Below are 16,321 nucleotides of genomic sequence, written 5' to 3'. Positions count from 1 at the left end.
GTCGTCCAATCAAGGGAAAGTTTTTACACAAAGCTATTTATGAGAAGGAAATGTTGGCAATACTCCATGCACTTAAGAAATGGCGACCCTACCTAATGGGAAGACACTTCAAGGTAAAAACGGATCATGATAGCCTTAAATACTTTTTAGAACAAAGATTATCCTCTGAAGAGCAACAAAAGTGGGTCACAAAGATGTTGGGTTATGACTTTGAAATCATCTACAAAAAAGGGAAGCAAAATGTGGTGGCAGATGCACTCTCAAGAAAGGATGAGGATGTGGAAGCATTGTTGTGCGCCATTTCTATTATCCAACCAGATTGGATAAACGAAGCAAGGGAGGAATGGAAGAATGACGAAGAAGTGTGGGCACTTATTCGAAAGTTACAACAAGATTCCAGTACGTCTGATACATTTAGCTGGAAAAATGATTCGTTATGGTACAAAGATCGCTTATACCTCTGTAAGAATTCCCAGCTAAAACAAAAGATTCTTATGGAATTGCACACTTCTCCCTTAGGAGGGCACTCAGGATTTTTAAAAACTTACCACAGGGTTAAGAAGGAATTTTTTTGGGATGGCCTTAAATCAGATATTCAAAAGTTTGTGGCGGAATGTTTGGTTTGCCAACAAAATAAAGTTGAAACAATTAAGACCCGGGTCTATTACAACCTTTATCCATTCCAAGCCAACGTTGGGAGGAGGTTTCAATGGATTTTATCACAGGTTTACCCAAGTCTGAGGGAAAGAGTGTCATCATGGTGGTAGTTGACAGACTTACCAAGTATGCACACTTTTGTGCATTATCACATCCATTTAAAGCCAGTACAGTTTCTACTGCATTTATGGAAACAATTCAAAAGCTACATGGAAACCCAAAGATTATTGTAAGTGACAGAGATCCCATTTTCACTGGAAATTTTTGGACAAAATTATTTTCTTGTCTTGGTACTCAGTTAGCTCATAGCTCATCTTATCATCCTCAATCTGATGGGAAAACTGAGATAGTAAACAAATGTTTGGAAGGATATCTTCGTTGCTTTGTATCTGATAAACAGACACAATGGGTCAAATGGTTGCCTCTGGCTGAATGGTGGTATAACACTTCCTTCCATACAGCAACAAAAATGACCCCATTTATGGCACTTTATGGGTATCAACCACCATCCATCACATCATATTTAAGAGAAAATTCTAAGGTTCAAGCAGTGGAACATCACATCGAACATCAACAACAAGTCCTCCAACTCTTAAAGGATAACCTCGTGTTGGCACAAAATAGAATGAAACAACAGGCAGATCAACATCGCAGTGAAAGAAGTTTTGATGTAGGTGATTGGGTATTCCTACGGCTACAACCATATAAGCAAATGTCCCTCAAGCAAGCTAAGAAGGATAATAAATTATCACCAAAGTATTATGGTCCGTACAAGGTGTTGCAAAAGATTGGTACTATGGCATACAAATTGGAGCTTCCTGCAGCTTCTCGATTGCACCCAGTTTTCCATGTTTCATGTTTAAAGAAGGTTATAGGCGACAAGCTCCCAGTTCAAACAATATTGCCAGAACTTGACGAGGAAGGAAAAATTATATTGGAACCGGAAGCAGTCACAGAAACAAGAACTCGACAGCTACGAAATCGATCAATTTCAGAGTATCTTATCAAGTGGAAGAACTTATCCGCTGAAGATTCCACATGGGAGGATGAGAATTTTATGCAGAAGTATCCAGAACTACTCAAGCGTTGAGGACAACACTTTTTTGAAGGAGAGGGGCATGTTGGGTCCCTATAATACTAGTGATTACCCCATTACTATTGTAGTTATACCCCTTATTAATATTGTTGTGCCCCTATTATCCCCATATTGTTATTACTGTGCCCCATAGAATCCCTCTATTTTTATTTTTGTGGCTTTATATTATTATTGTTAGGTCGGCTAGGTTATATTGTGACTCCTTAGACTCCTATATATAGAAAGGAGGTTTTTTCATTTGAATCATCCAAGAATTGTTCATTTATGTAATGTAAAGGAGGTTTCCCCCTCGAAGAGGCTGAATTCTAAGGCGTTTGTAGAGCGATAACTAGGGTCTCTCACACCACCAATTATTCCACATTATTAAGTCAATCCGGGATCGTTTTGTTCTTTCAAGGAGTAACTCAATCCGAGGCTGTTATGTCCAAGTAGTGCTCGGTACTATAGCGTTCTAATGACTTGAAAGGAAACAAACACTAAGCTGTAACTAAACCAATTCAGAAAATGAAATCACACAAGGCAAATGATCAGTCAAGGGTACGGAACCAATAACCCTTCCCTTTAGAAACTGATAAAGAAAGGAAACCAAAGCATGGGCTTATAGGTCAGGGAGCTAGGCAGCGTCTTGCTGGGCTCACGACAGCCTTAGGCTTGCTATCACGCGAAAGCAATAAAGGCAGATTAACGAAAGTAAAATGGAACAACAATTCTTAAAATGGAACAGCAGTAATGAAATGGAACAGCAGTAATGAAATGGAACAGCAAACTATCATAAACAGGAAGCGTCAATCATATAAAATGGAACAGCAAACCCAAATGGAACAGCAACCCAAATGGAACAGCAAATCCAAATGGAACAGCAAACCCAAAAGGAACAGCAAATCCAAATGGAACAGCAGATCCAAATGGAACAGCAACCCAAATGGAACTGCAAACCACGAAGTATGTACACGGTCTATACTACTGTAGCGATCCGAGAGTAATGTATGATGCGACTATGTTTCTGAACAAAGTGATATTATCTTCAAGCCTCACAAATACTTATTTCATTTGAATCCAATAATGATAACATTCATACCAATAACTTGCTGTGGAAATGGATGCAATTCGAATAGATTCAGTTTGTGTAATACAGAGACATGAATTAAAGAACTTATTCAGATTCAAGTATTAATTAAGAAGCATAGTCTATCATAGCAAGGATATATCGGATTACTGTAATAAAAGAAATAAGCAAACCACACAAATCACCATATGATACAACAGCAAGTGACCGTCGGAGCTGGGCCCTTGGCTACGATGGTACACTGCTTAGAGTTACTTCAGATGCAGAAACGAAGTGAACACCAAATCCTTTATATTGATTGCATTAACAAAAGTGTACAAAATCAGATCTTACAAAAGCTCAGTGATCAAAATCGTTCTGAGTTTATAATTATAATAACAGTCGTCCTTTTTTTTCTTTCCCCCACGCTCGATGGTGTGGTACCTTTATATAACAGAAATGACGGAGATGTCTAGATACAAAAGATAAGCTTAAAGCAGTGATCCCTCAGGATCAAAGATCCTGAGGGATTCGCTAATCGTTCGGGTCTCCTCTTTCCTTCTTGCGTTCTCCGTCACGGTGCCCTGCGTTCTTTTCCTGGATTATTCGGCTCCAATTTTACTTGATCTTGTCCGCATCCGGTTCCCTGTCGACGGGGCAACAGTTACTTTCCTTGTGCTTCTTGTGTTTACTCGATAATTCCCTATTTCCGCGTCCTTCTGCATAGAAAACATCGATTATTAGTGATTGAGCTTCGTTTGTCCATTTTCACACAATTTACCAAAACCCTTATATTTTTAGGCTCATAATGCAGAAAAGATTAGAAATAGTATTGAAAAACCGCTAGATTACTTATCAAAAAGCATACCTTCCAGGTGCTCCACAGCGTTGATCTATCTTTTCTATTTTTTCTTGAGCTGATTTCATAACAGTATTGAGAGCAGGATAGCTTGTGAGCTGATGCTTTGTGTAATCTGAACATATTTCCACTTGTATGATAATATAGAGATCGGGGTTTTTAGCTGAGGCTTTCCCCAGAGTATTCTTGTGTGTTCATGTGTGATTGCTTTCTCATTCTCAGTTATATGTGTTCTATTTGATCTTGCTCATAATCGATTAAGCTTCCACAAGTTTGTTGTAGAAGTAGATCTGGTATTTTGTTTTAGTATATTGCATAATCTGTTGATCTACAGTGGGAATTTCTACATGGTATCAAAGCAAAGGTGATCAAAGCGAAGAACCGTATACAAAGAAGGGAGAAGTTTAAAGTTTCAAGTTCCTCATTATAGAATTCAAATTCTTATCACATCTCAAATTTCCCCAATGGCGTTCAATGGTCTAAGACTCGAGTATGCCCTGGATGGAAGCTCAAATTATATAACTTGGAAGGATCACATGGAAGCAGTATTAGAGGACAACAATCTAAAGGACTTCATTGATCAAGAAGTCCCCAAGCCAGCAGCGGCTAATGCTACAGAATTGGTGGAATGGTAGAAATGTGTGGCTAGAGCGAGGAGAATCCTCCTGGAGGGAGTTCAAGACCACATTTTCTCGAGCCTCCATGGGAAGGAGACACTATTTTCAATGTGGAAAACATTGAAAGATCTATATCAGAACAACAACGATCAAAGGAAGCTGGCACTGAAGGACAAGCTTTAGAAAATCAAGTGTGAAAAGGGCGATACGATCTCTACATATCTAAAGAAGTTGACCACTTGCAGGGATGAGCTTGGAAGTGTAGGGATCACAACAGCTGCTGATGACATGGTGAGTCTTGCTCTCCTCGGTCTTCCTAAGATCTAGCATAGCTACCAAGGCTCGGTAAATGGAAGAGAGAAACTTCTAGATTGGGAACGACTTCGATCGGATCTGATGCAAGAGGAGATAAGAAGAAGCACAAAGATGGATCTTCATCAAAGATGATGAAAAACATATAGCCTTAGTGAGTAAGGCGAGGAAAGGGAAAGGGAAGGCGTCCCATCCCAAATCCAGTTCTTCCCATGGTGGGAAGAAGTTTGACAAATCGAAAGTGCGATGATTTCATTGTCATGAGGTGGGCCATTATGTACGAATTGTCCACAGAAGAAATCCAAGAAGGGATCCTCAAGGGATCAGACGGTGAGGCACTAGCATCACAGTTCAAGTTGGATCCCTCTTTCATCGCATGCATGGTTTCATCAATGGTGGGATGTGTGTGGTACCTGGACAGTGAAGCCTCATTCCACATGTCCGGCGACAAGAATATTTTTAGTACCCTGGAGGAGAAGGATCTCTAGATGTGGATTGAGATAGGCGATGATGGAAAGTATCGTGTTTTAGGTTAAGGTACGATTGTGTTTCAGAGGGAGCATGGAGCTCATCTCACCCTGACTGATGTAAAGTATGTATTGGGTCTAAAGAAGAATCTTGTGTCTGTCACTATGCTAGAAGATAAAGGCTATGATGTAGTCTTTAGTAAAGGAAAGGTATTCCTTACGCATATTGGAACTGGACAGACCAAGAGGATTGGGACTCAAGTAAAGAATATCTGCAAGATGGAGGTAGATGACTGTGTTGCATTGAGTTCCAAAGCAGAGGTGGTGCAAAGCCAAGATGTTGGCAAGCTATGGCATAGAATATTGGGCCACTTGCACCATGGGGCCTTGAAGATCATGCAGCAAATTTCTACCAGACTTCCCAATGGAAAACTGGAGCAGATGGATACATGCAAAGGTTGTACCTTAGGTAAGTATGTGAAATCTTCCTTTCAGGATCGAGATAGTAGAGCTAGAGAAATCCTGGAGTGAGTTGACGCAGATGTATGTGGACCATTCTCTACAGCCTCCACTGCTAAACAAAGGTACTATGTTATTTTTATTGATCATTTTTCTCGTAGATGTTAGATCTACTTTATGTAAAAGAAGGATCAGACCTTCTTGAGGTTTTGTGGGTTTAAATCCTCGATAGAGAAAGAATCTGGAAAGAAAATAAAAGCCTTGTGTAGCGACAATAGTGGAGAGTATGTCTCCCAACATGTTAGGTCCCTATAATACTAGTGATTACCCCATTACTATTGTAGTTTTATCCCTTATTAATATTGTTATGACTCTATTGTCCCCATATTGTTATTACAATGCCCCATGGAATCCCTCTATTGTTATTTTTGTGCCTTTATATTATTATTGTTAGGTCAGTTGGGTTATATTGTGACTCCTTAGACTCCTATATATAGAAAGGAGGTTTTGTCATTTGAATCATCAAAGAATCATTCATTTTTGTAATGTAAAGGAGGTTTCCCCCTCGAACAGACTGAATTCTAAGGCGTTGATCTATCTTTTCTATCTTTTTGTGAGCTGGTTTCATAACATTTGGTATCATAGCTTTGGATTCTAGGGTTTCGCTGCTCCAAATAGGTCATCGTGGCATTTTCACTATAACTTTTTTTCTGCAATGTTTCAGAAGAGAAAGCAAAAACACATTTGAGACGAAATTGCACTAAACCTTGGATCCAAATTTCAGAGCATTTCACACTATATTTGCAGAGATATGATCTCAGGAAGTTGGCCTTTTTGCAGACTCCTAAATTACATTCCAAACAGGTTACCTGTGGAAAATCGTCGTAACTTTCTCTCTGAGCATCGTATTGAAGTTTCGTAAGAAGGTACAGAAAGAGGACGGACTTTAGTTTCCTGTATATATTTTTCAGAGCCAAAGGTCGAAACAGGACATGTGGCATGTCGTACAAGTTCCTTTACTAAACTAGTCTATAATCAGGTCACTGTGGGAGATTTGACATAACTCTTCCTTGGAGAATCCAATTTGGATCAGACTAGTGGCATTGGAAAGAGGACATAGAGGGATACTGCAAGTCATAATTTTAGAACTGGATGATTCAAAATTACAGAGATACATCAGAGGCAATATCGAGCTCCTACAAAGTGAAAAAAGGTGTGTAGATTTTTTTAAATTTTTGCTTAAGCTTGGTTTGAAAAATTATTTTGAAGGAATTCAAAGGGCATAGTAGAGCATTATTATCAGTAACTGATGCCCTGAGGAAAGAAAATGCAAACACCTAGTAAGAAACCTGAAAGCTCTAGCATGACTCATGAAGAAGAGGAAGAAATGCTACATGATATATCAAAATTACAAGACCAAGTGCAACAAATGTAACTCTCACAAAAGCTAACAGAAGCTAAGATAAATGGCATGGAATCTAAGATAAAGGGCGTGGAAGCTAACATCAATGGCATGGAAACTAAGATGGATGATTTGAAGATAGATTTGAAGACAGATTTGAAGAGAGACATGGCAAATTTGAAGACAGATTTGACAAATTTTCTACAAGAAATACTTACTAATGGTGAAAGTGTAGTAAAGGAAACTCATGATGCGAACAAAAGAAATGTTAATCATGATTTCATAGACTCTAATGTTGGATCAAAGACCCACCATATTCCAAAAATCGATATGAGGAAGTTTGATGGCAAGGATCCCGCAACATGGATATTACAGATGGAGCAATTTTTCGATCTCAATAATGTGCAAAACACACAAAAGGTACGTATTGCAACTTTATATTTGGAACCAAATCAGTTTGTATGGTATCAATGGCTTTGCTCTCGTAAACAAATTATCACTTGGGCAATTTTTACGAAAGAATTGATAGCACATTATGAGGATACAAAAAGCAACACTTTTTTTAGCCAATTGATAAGTCTCAAACAAAAGGGTTCAATAATGGAGCACATTGAGGAGTTCCAAAAATTGAACATAAGGGTAAAAAAATTCCAGAGCATAGGATTGATGTGTTCATAGGGACTTTAAAGGATAATATCCAACATGATGTTCGCCTTTGGGAACCTGATTCATTAGAGAAGGCATTCAGGTTAGCAAGAAAAATGGAAAGCAAAATTATGGCAACCAGGAAGCATACCACTCACAACTATAAAGATGGAAGTGTTGTTGCCCCTAGTCTTCCACAACCTATAAGGTTGACACCACAACAATTGGAAGAAAAAAGAGCAAAAGGACTTTGTTACAGTTGTGATAGAAAATACACTAAAGGTCATAAGTGTGCTGAGAAGAAATTATTCTACATAGATTGTGGAGAGGAAGAAGAAAAGGAGAAAAAGGTCAAAAGAAGAGGATATACTCCAGGAACAAAGCCTAGATAAAGAAGAAATGAATCCGACCATATCTTGTAATGCATTGGCGGGAATTACCACTCCCAAACCATCAAGATAGAAGGACAAATCAAGAAGAAAAAGGTAATAGTGTTGATTGATTCAGGAAGTACCCACAATTTTATTCATTGTAAGGTAGCAAAAGAATTGAATTGCTTCCTATATCCAACACCAGAGTGTCAAGTGATGGTTGCAAATGGAGGAACAATAAATTTCTCTGGAAAGTGCCATAATATCAAGCTATCCATGGGAGAATATGTATTGACTAGCCCAATGCTTTCCATTCCAATGGGAGGTGCTGATGTTGTACTAGGAGTCCAATGGCTACAATCCTTGGGTACAATAGCTTTTAATTTTCAAGAACTTTTCATGAAATTTTTTGTGGAAGGAAAGGAAGTTGAATTAAGGGGTATTGCAGGGAAACCGGGAAAGATAATCAGCTCTAACGGTATGACAAAGCTTCTAAAAAAGGAACAAAGAGGTGTAATTGCACAATTATGTTCGCTAGATGTTTCCACATCGAAATCATCTATTTCTCCAGATCTCCAAAAAGTATTGGACAATCATTCCAAGGTATTTGAGACTCCCAAAGGTCTCCCACCTATTTTGATCATGATCATGCTATTCATTTGATTCCAGGAAGTGTTCCTCCAAACATCAGGCCGTACAGATATCCCTATGCCCAAAAGAGTGAAATTGAACGTATGGTTATAGAAATGCTAGAGGCTGGTATAATTCAACCTAGTCAAAGTTCTTTCTCTGCCCCAGTAGTATTGGTGCACAAGAAGGATGGATCATGGCGCATGTGTCCGGATTATAGGGAGCTCAACAAGCTCACTATTAAAGATAAGTTTCCCATTCCTGTCATTGATGAATTACTAGATGAATTGCATGGATCAATTTACTTCACCAAGTTGGATCTTCGTTCAGGATATCATCAAATCAGAATGAAGACTGAAGACATTTCGAAAACATCATTTAGAACTCATGAGGGTCATTATGAATTTTTGGTCATGCCTTTTGGCCTTACCAATGCACCTTCTACATTTCAAGGTTTGATGAATTCCATTTTCAAACCCTTCCTTAGAAAATTTGTGTTAGTATTTTTTGATGATATACTAATCTACAACAAGTCTTGGAAGGATCATGTTGAACATGTTGACAGGGTGCTACAACTATTGGAGGAGAAACAATTATATGCAAAAAGATCCAAATGTTTCTTTGGAGTACAAGAGGTGGAATTTCTGGGTCATATTGTATCTCATGAAGGAGTTAAGGTAGACCCTAGCAAAATTAAAGCCATTAAGGAATGGAAAATCCCCACATCCATAAAGCATCTGCGAGGATTTCTCGGGTTGACAGGGTATTATCGCAAGTTTGTTAAGAATTATGGGAGAATAGCAGCACCTCTAACAACATTATTGAAGAAAGATGCATTTTCATGGACTTTAGAAGCAACAAAGGCCTTCGAACATCTTAAAGAGGCAATGTGCCAAGCACCGGTCTTAGCTACACCAAACTTCAAAAAAACCTTTATTGTGGAATGTGATGCTTCAGGAAATGGAATTGGTGTTGTTTTAATGCAAGATGAAAGACCCATTGCTTTTGAAAGTCGTCCAATCAAGGGAAAGTTTTTACACAAAGCTATTTATGAGAAGGAAATGTTGGCAATACTACATGCACTTAAGAAATGGCGACCCTACCTAATGGGAAGACACTTCAAGGTAAAAACGGATCATGATAGCCTTAAATACATTTTAGAACAAAGATTATCCTCTGAAGAGCAACAAAAGTGGGTCACAAAGATGTTGGGTTATGACTTTGAAATCATCTACAAAAAAGGGAAGCAAAATGTGGTGGCAGATGCACTCTCAAGAAAGGATGAGGATGTGGAAGCATTGTTGTGTGCCATTTCTATTATCCAACCAGATTGGATAAACGAAGCAAGGGAGGAATTGAAGAATGATGAAGAAGTGTGGGAACTTATTCGAAAGTTACAACAAGATTCCAGTACATCTGATACATTTAGCTGGCAAAATGATTCATTATGGTACAAAGATCGCTTATACCTCTGTAAGAATTCCAACTCAAACAAAATATTCTTATGGAATTGCACACTTCTCCCTTAGGAGGGCACTCAGGATTTTTAAAAACTTACCACCGGGTTAAGAAGGAATTTTTAGGGATGGCCTTAAATCAGATATTCAAAAGTTTGTGGTAGAATGTTTGGTTTGCCATCAAAATAAAGTTGAAACAATTAAGACCCCGGGTCTATTACAACCTTTATCCATTCGAAGCCAACGTTGGGAGGAGGTTTCAATGGATTTTATCATAGGTTTACCCAAGTTTGAGGGAAAGAGTGTCATCATGGTGGTAGTTGATAGACTTACCAAGTATGCACACTTTTGTGCATTATCACATCCATTTAAAGCCAATACAGTTTCTACTGCATTTATGGAAACAATTCAAAAGCTACATGGAAACCCAAAGATTATTATAAGTGACAGAGATCCCATTTTCACTGGAAATTTTTGGACAGAATTATTTTCTTGTCTTGGTACTCAGTTAGCTCATAGCTCATCTTATCATCCTCAATCTGATGGGCAAACTGAGATAGTAAACAAATGTTTGGAAGGATATGCTTATTGCTTTGTATCTGATAAACAAACACAATGAGTCAAATGGTTGCCTCTGGCTAAATGGTGGTATAACACTTCCTTCCATACAGCAACAAAAATGACCCCATTTATGACACTTTATGGATATCATCCACCATCCATCACATCATATTTAAGAGAAAATTCTAAGGTTCAAGCAGTGGAACATCACATCGAGCATCAACAACAAGTCCTCCAACTCTTAAAGGATAACCTCGTGTTGGCGCAGAATAGAATGAAACAACAGGTAGATCAACATCGCAGTGAAAGAATTTTTGATGTAGGAGATTGGGTATTCCTACGGCTACAACCATATAAACAATTGTCCCTCATGCAAGCTAAGAAGGATAATAAATTATCACCAAAGTATTATGGTCCATACAAGGTGTTGCAAAAGATTGGTACTATGGCATACAAATTGGAGCTTCCTGCAACTTCTCGAGTGCACCCAGTTTTCCATGTTTCATGTTTAAAGAAGGTTATAGGCGACAAGCTCCCAGTTCAAACAATATTGCCAGAACTTGACGAGGAAGGAAAAATTATATTGGAACCAGAAGAAGTCACAGAAACAAGAACTCGACAGCTACGAAGTCGATCAATTTCGGAGTATCTCATCAAGTGGAAGAACTTATCCACTGAAGATTCCACATGGGAGGATGAGAAATTTATACAGAAGCATTCAGAACTACTCAAGCATTGAGGACAACACTTTTTTGAAGGAGAGGGAATACTAGTGATTACCCCATTACTATTGTAGTTGCATCCCTTATTAATATTGTTATGCCCCTATTGTCCCCATATTGTTATTATTGTGCCCCATGAAATCCCTCTATTGTTATTTTTGTGCCTTTATATTATTATTGTTAGGTCAGCTGGGTTATATTGTGACTCCTTAGACTCCTATATATAGAAAGGAGGTTTTATCATTTGAATCATCAAAGAATCATTCATTTGTGTAATGTAAAGGAGGTTTCCCCCTCAAAGAGGATGAATTCTAAGGCGTTGATCTATCTTTTCTATCTTTTTGTGAGTTGGTTTCATAACACAATAGTTTAAGGACTTATGCACTGCAGAAGGAATTAAACAGGAGATGACGACACCCCATAACCCATAACAGAATGGGGTGGCCGAAAGGAAGAACAGATCGATTGTGGGAGCAGCTCAAGCGATGTTGCATGACCAAAGCCTACCACTTCATTTGTGGGCTGAGGCATGAAATACAACAGTATACTTGCAGAACAGAAGCCTGCACCATATACTGGGAATGAAGACACCTATGGAGGCCTTTTCCAAGAAGGAACCAAATGTGAGTCACTTCAGAATATTTAGATGATCAGTTTATTGCCATGTGACCAAAGATGCCCGGAAGAAGCTAGATCCAACAACTGAGTTGGGGATACTTGCGGGGTACACTGGTACACCCCACAACTATCAGGTGTTTCTGCCTACCAGTCAGAGGATAGTGGTATACATATATCTGAAGTTCGATGAGCAAAAAGCCATGCGATTATCACTTGAGAGGGAGCTCAAGTTGCATGCAGAGGAGGACATTTCAGTTCCTAAGGAGGAGAAGCCTCAGATTGATGCGGAGCAGCCGCATGCCGAGGATCTGGGAGTGGAGACATCCACTCATGTTGAGTCTTCTAGAGATTGGCAGAAACGGTCAAGGGAAGCTGACAGGTTGATGATGGATGCACGAGAGAATGAGGGACAACCATCTTCTTAGCACAGACAAAGGAGGTCACCCGATTGGTACATTGGTTACATGGCCTTGGTTGGGGAATGTGTAGAGACCGAACCTTCTTCGTTTGAGGAGGCAATGCAGCAACCAGTCTGGGTTGATGCAATGGTAGAGGAGTACGATTCTATCATTCGGAACAGTGTGCGGGATGTTGTCCCAAGACCTCAAGACAAGTTAGTGGTGAGTTCCAGATGGCTTTATAAGGTAAAGTAGGCAGCTGATGGCAGTGTTGAGAAACATAAGGCAAGGTTTGTTGCCCGTGGTTTCTCATAGGTAGAGGGGATCGACTATGATGGGACCTTTGCTCCTGTAGCAAGGTACTCATCTATCAGATTGTTGTTGGCACTATCAGCTCATATGGGTTGGAAGATCCATCAGATGGATGTGAAGACCATGTTCCTCAATGGGAAGATTGAGGAAGAGGTGTACATTGAGAAGCCGGAAGGTTTTGAGACCTTCAATCATGAGTCGCATGTGTGCCGACTCAAGAGGGCTTTGTATGGGCTGAAGCAAGCACCACGTGCTTGGTACACCAGGATCGACAGCTATTTCACCGGGTTGGGATTCACCAAGAGTCAAGCAGATGCGAACCTTTACCACATCATGGTAGAAGGTAAGCCATTGATCATTGTTCTTTATGTGGATGATTTGATTTTGACAAGTGATGATCAGTTGCTCAAGTCTTGCAAGGAGGACCTTGCAAGAGAGTTCGAGATGAAAGACATGGGTCTTATGCACTACATTCTAGGCATGGAAGTGTGGCAAAAATATGGGGAAGTATTTGTGTCTCAAGGCAAGTATGCTAATGAGATACTCAGGCGCTTCCACATTGAGAAGCGCAAGCCCATGAAGACTCCTCTAGCTGGTAACTAGAGGAAGGAGGATGCTACTTCAGGTGAGGTAGTAGCTACTACTGTTTATCGGCAGCTTGTGGGTTCACTTATGTATCTGGTGAACACACGACTAGACTTATGCTTTTCAGTGAACCAGCTGAGTCAAGCTATGGTTCAGCCTAGAAAGCTGTTTTGGAAGACAGCGAAGCATGTGATGAGATACCTTAGAGGCACATCTCAGTATGGATTGTGCTACAGACAGACAGAGGGAGTGAAACTTCAGGGCTTCACAGATGTAGATTGGGTAGGGAGTCCATCAGACCAGAAGAGAACTTCTAGAGGAATCTTCAACCTTGGTTCAATGAAAGTTTCCTGGTACAGCAGGAAACAGAGGTCAGTTGCACTTAGCTTAGCAGAGGCTAAATACATGGTCTGCAGTTAGGCAGCATGTGAGGCCATTTAGATGCGGAAGATTCTGGTGGGATTGTTTGGTCAGAGGATGGATCCAACTGTGATCTAGTGCAATAATCAGAGTTGTATCAAACTCTTTAAGAATCCAGTATTTCAAGACAGATCCAAGAACATTGATATCTAGTATCATCATCTTTGATACTATGTGGTCAAGAGGATCATGTTGTTGCTATATGTTTCGACCAAGGAACAGGATGCAGATATTTTGACTAAGGCATTGTCAAAATGCAAGTTCAAGTTCCACAGAGATAGTATTAGGGTGACTGATAATCCCTTTCTTGTTGAGAGGGAGTGTTGAAAATAGCAACAAGAAATGCTAAAAATAGAAGTGCTAAAAATAGCACCGCTATATATATCATTTCGGGATACATTCCAATTTTAGTTAGTCCCTAAACTAAAATTGAGAATTAAAATTCGAATTTGATCTTAGCAGCTTTTGTAAGATAATTAATTAAGTCATCTTGAGTTAATTAGTTGTAGAAAATCAAACATGAAGTCTATGTGAAGGCATGCAATAGTTCTTCATTGATTGAGGAAGTTATCCCTTGATTAAAGGAGATCAGGATGAGTTGTACTTTGAGTTGTCATTAGTTAGCTCAGTTAATTCAGTTAAGTCTAGTTAGATTAGTTCAAATAGTTTGTTGAACTAATTGTGAGTTCAGTTAGTTAATGCATGCATGCATGTAACTGCTGCACTTTAGATAACTAAATATTCTCTCATAAATAACTCATGCATGTCAGTTCAGACAGAGACCCAGTTGAGACCAGATGATGGGATAGTGTACTATCAGTTGCAGGAATATTCCATGGAGGATAACTCTTGCATGTAGAAGGAATTCATTCATTGGAGATTGTGTAGTTATTTATGAGTTTCATGAGTGTGTGATGAGGTCAATTCACACAGGTGGCAGCATTGGAACCAAAGCGAAAGTGCGCAAGGAAATAGGAGGCTTGGAGGGCTGAGGGAAGGCATATGTTGTGTCTATTCAGTCTATGAGATGTATTGTTGGATTGTACTGAGAGCAAGATAGCTTGTGAGCTGATGCTTTGTGTAATCTGAACATATTTACACTTGTATGATAATATAGAGATCAGGGTTTTTAGCTGAGGCTTTCCCCAGAGTATTCTTTGGTGTTCATGTGTGATTGCTTTCTCATTCTCAGTTATATGTGTTCTATTTGATCTTTCTCATAATCAATTAAGCTTCTGCAAGTTTGTTGTAGAAATAGATCTGGTATTTTACTTTAGTATATTGCATAATCTTTTGATCTACAGTGGGAATTTCTACATCCTTGATGTGCGGGTGGCTTTGAGAAGAGCGAAAGTAATCTTTTCCCCACCGGAAAAATCATGAACAAAAAATACCCTTCTACCATATTTAGCCATTTATCTACAATGTTTGCATCTATCTAACCCTCAAATATTGGAATGTCAAAGATAATATGTACCTTAAAGGTGGCGCTTCCAGAGTAGCTACTGGAAGTAGATGTGTCGCCCCCAGGTAGCTGCTGAAGGATCTGGTCAAAGTTGTCCATCATCACATTCCTTTGTTGCTCAAGGGCCTCTTCGAGCAAGATTTTGATAAGATATCCTACCACCTCGTCTTTCTTTTCATCTGCCATGGGAGGCCATCGGGATTTGCAAGGCTTGTCTTGCAAAGGTTTGACCAGTTCAAGCCCTAACTCCTTATATCCCGACCTCGTTCGGGACATGCAAAGAAAAAAAGAGAAAGAGCAGACCGCTATGATACCATTGATCCAGATTTAAACAAGAACGCAACAAATTATAGAGATAACAATAAAAACATAGATATACTAGAAACAATACTTCATTTCATTAATGTGAAACACTGAAATATGCTTACAAACATAAATGGAAATAAACTAGCTTGGGCAATGGTAGCTTATCTCTGAGGAGAGATGTGGCAGCTACATGCCTCTGAACTCGCTTACAATGAGCCTCAAAGGCCTATTTATTGTTGAGAAACAATGGAAAACCATAAACATCCAAACCCTAACCCTAGGAGATGAAGCGCCAAACTATGGGCCTCGTTTTGGGTAAATTGGTACATCAACTTCTCGGGGTCATAACTTTGGCATACGATCTCTGTTTGATTGCCCAATGCCTCGTTAGAAATATCTATCTGAGGACTACAACTTTGGGATGAGAAACATTAGTCCATGGACCCATGTTGCTCCTAGTTTTCCCAAAAAAACATCATTTAGGGCCTCAAAACGGCTCCGGAAGTTCAGGACTCGAAAAACTGCCAAAAATAGTAAATTGTGCTGCAAATAAGGAAACTGAAAAACTGAAAGAAACAATGGTGGGGGTCCAAGTGGAATTGGCCAGTGGCCACCAATATCCACCTAGATCACTTATTTAAATATGTTGACTAGTCATTTCATAGTAAGTAAATTGGACATATGCTTTATGTCAATGAATATTTGCTCTCACCATATGTCTCCCTATTAGAGTTTTTATGGCAAATCCCGGTTGGTATTGTAACATGCAATTTAGAATGGTAATGCATGTAAGATATTTAAAAGGAAAAATGTGCACCTCCCAACCAATTTTGTCTCTTGAGCATAAAGAGGTTTAAAAATAGATAACACATAGACAACCAAGATCAACTTTTAAAAGTAGAAAATGGGTATATGTT

The sequence above is a fragment of the Pinus tabuliformis genome, chromosome 5_2, assembly GCF_031772625.1.
Source record: "Pinus tabuliformis cultivar Carrire ecotype Pingquan chromosome 5_2, CPIR1, whole genome shotgun sequence".
NCBI lineage: Eukaryota > Viridiplantae > Streptophyta > Pinopsida > Pinales > Pinaceae > Pinus > Pinus tabuliformis.
This window is presented reverse-complemented; position numbering follows the sequence as displayed.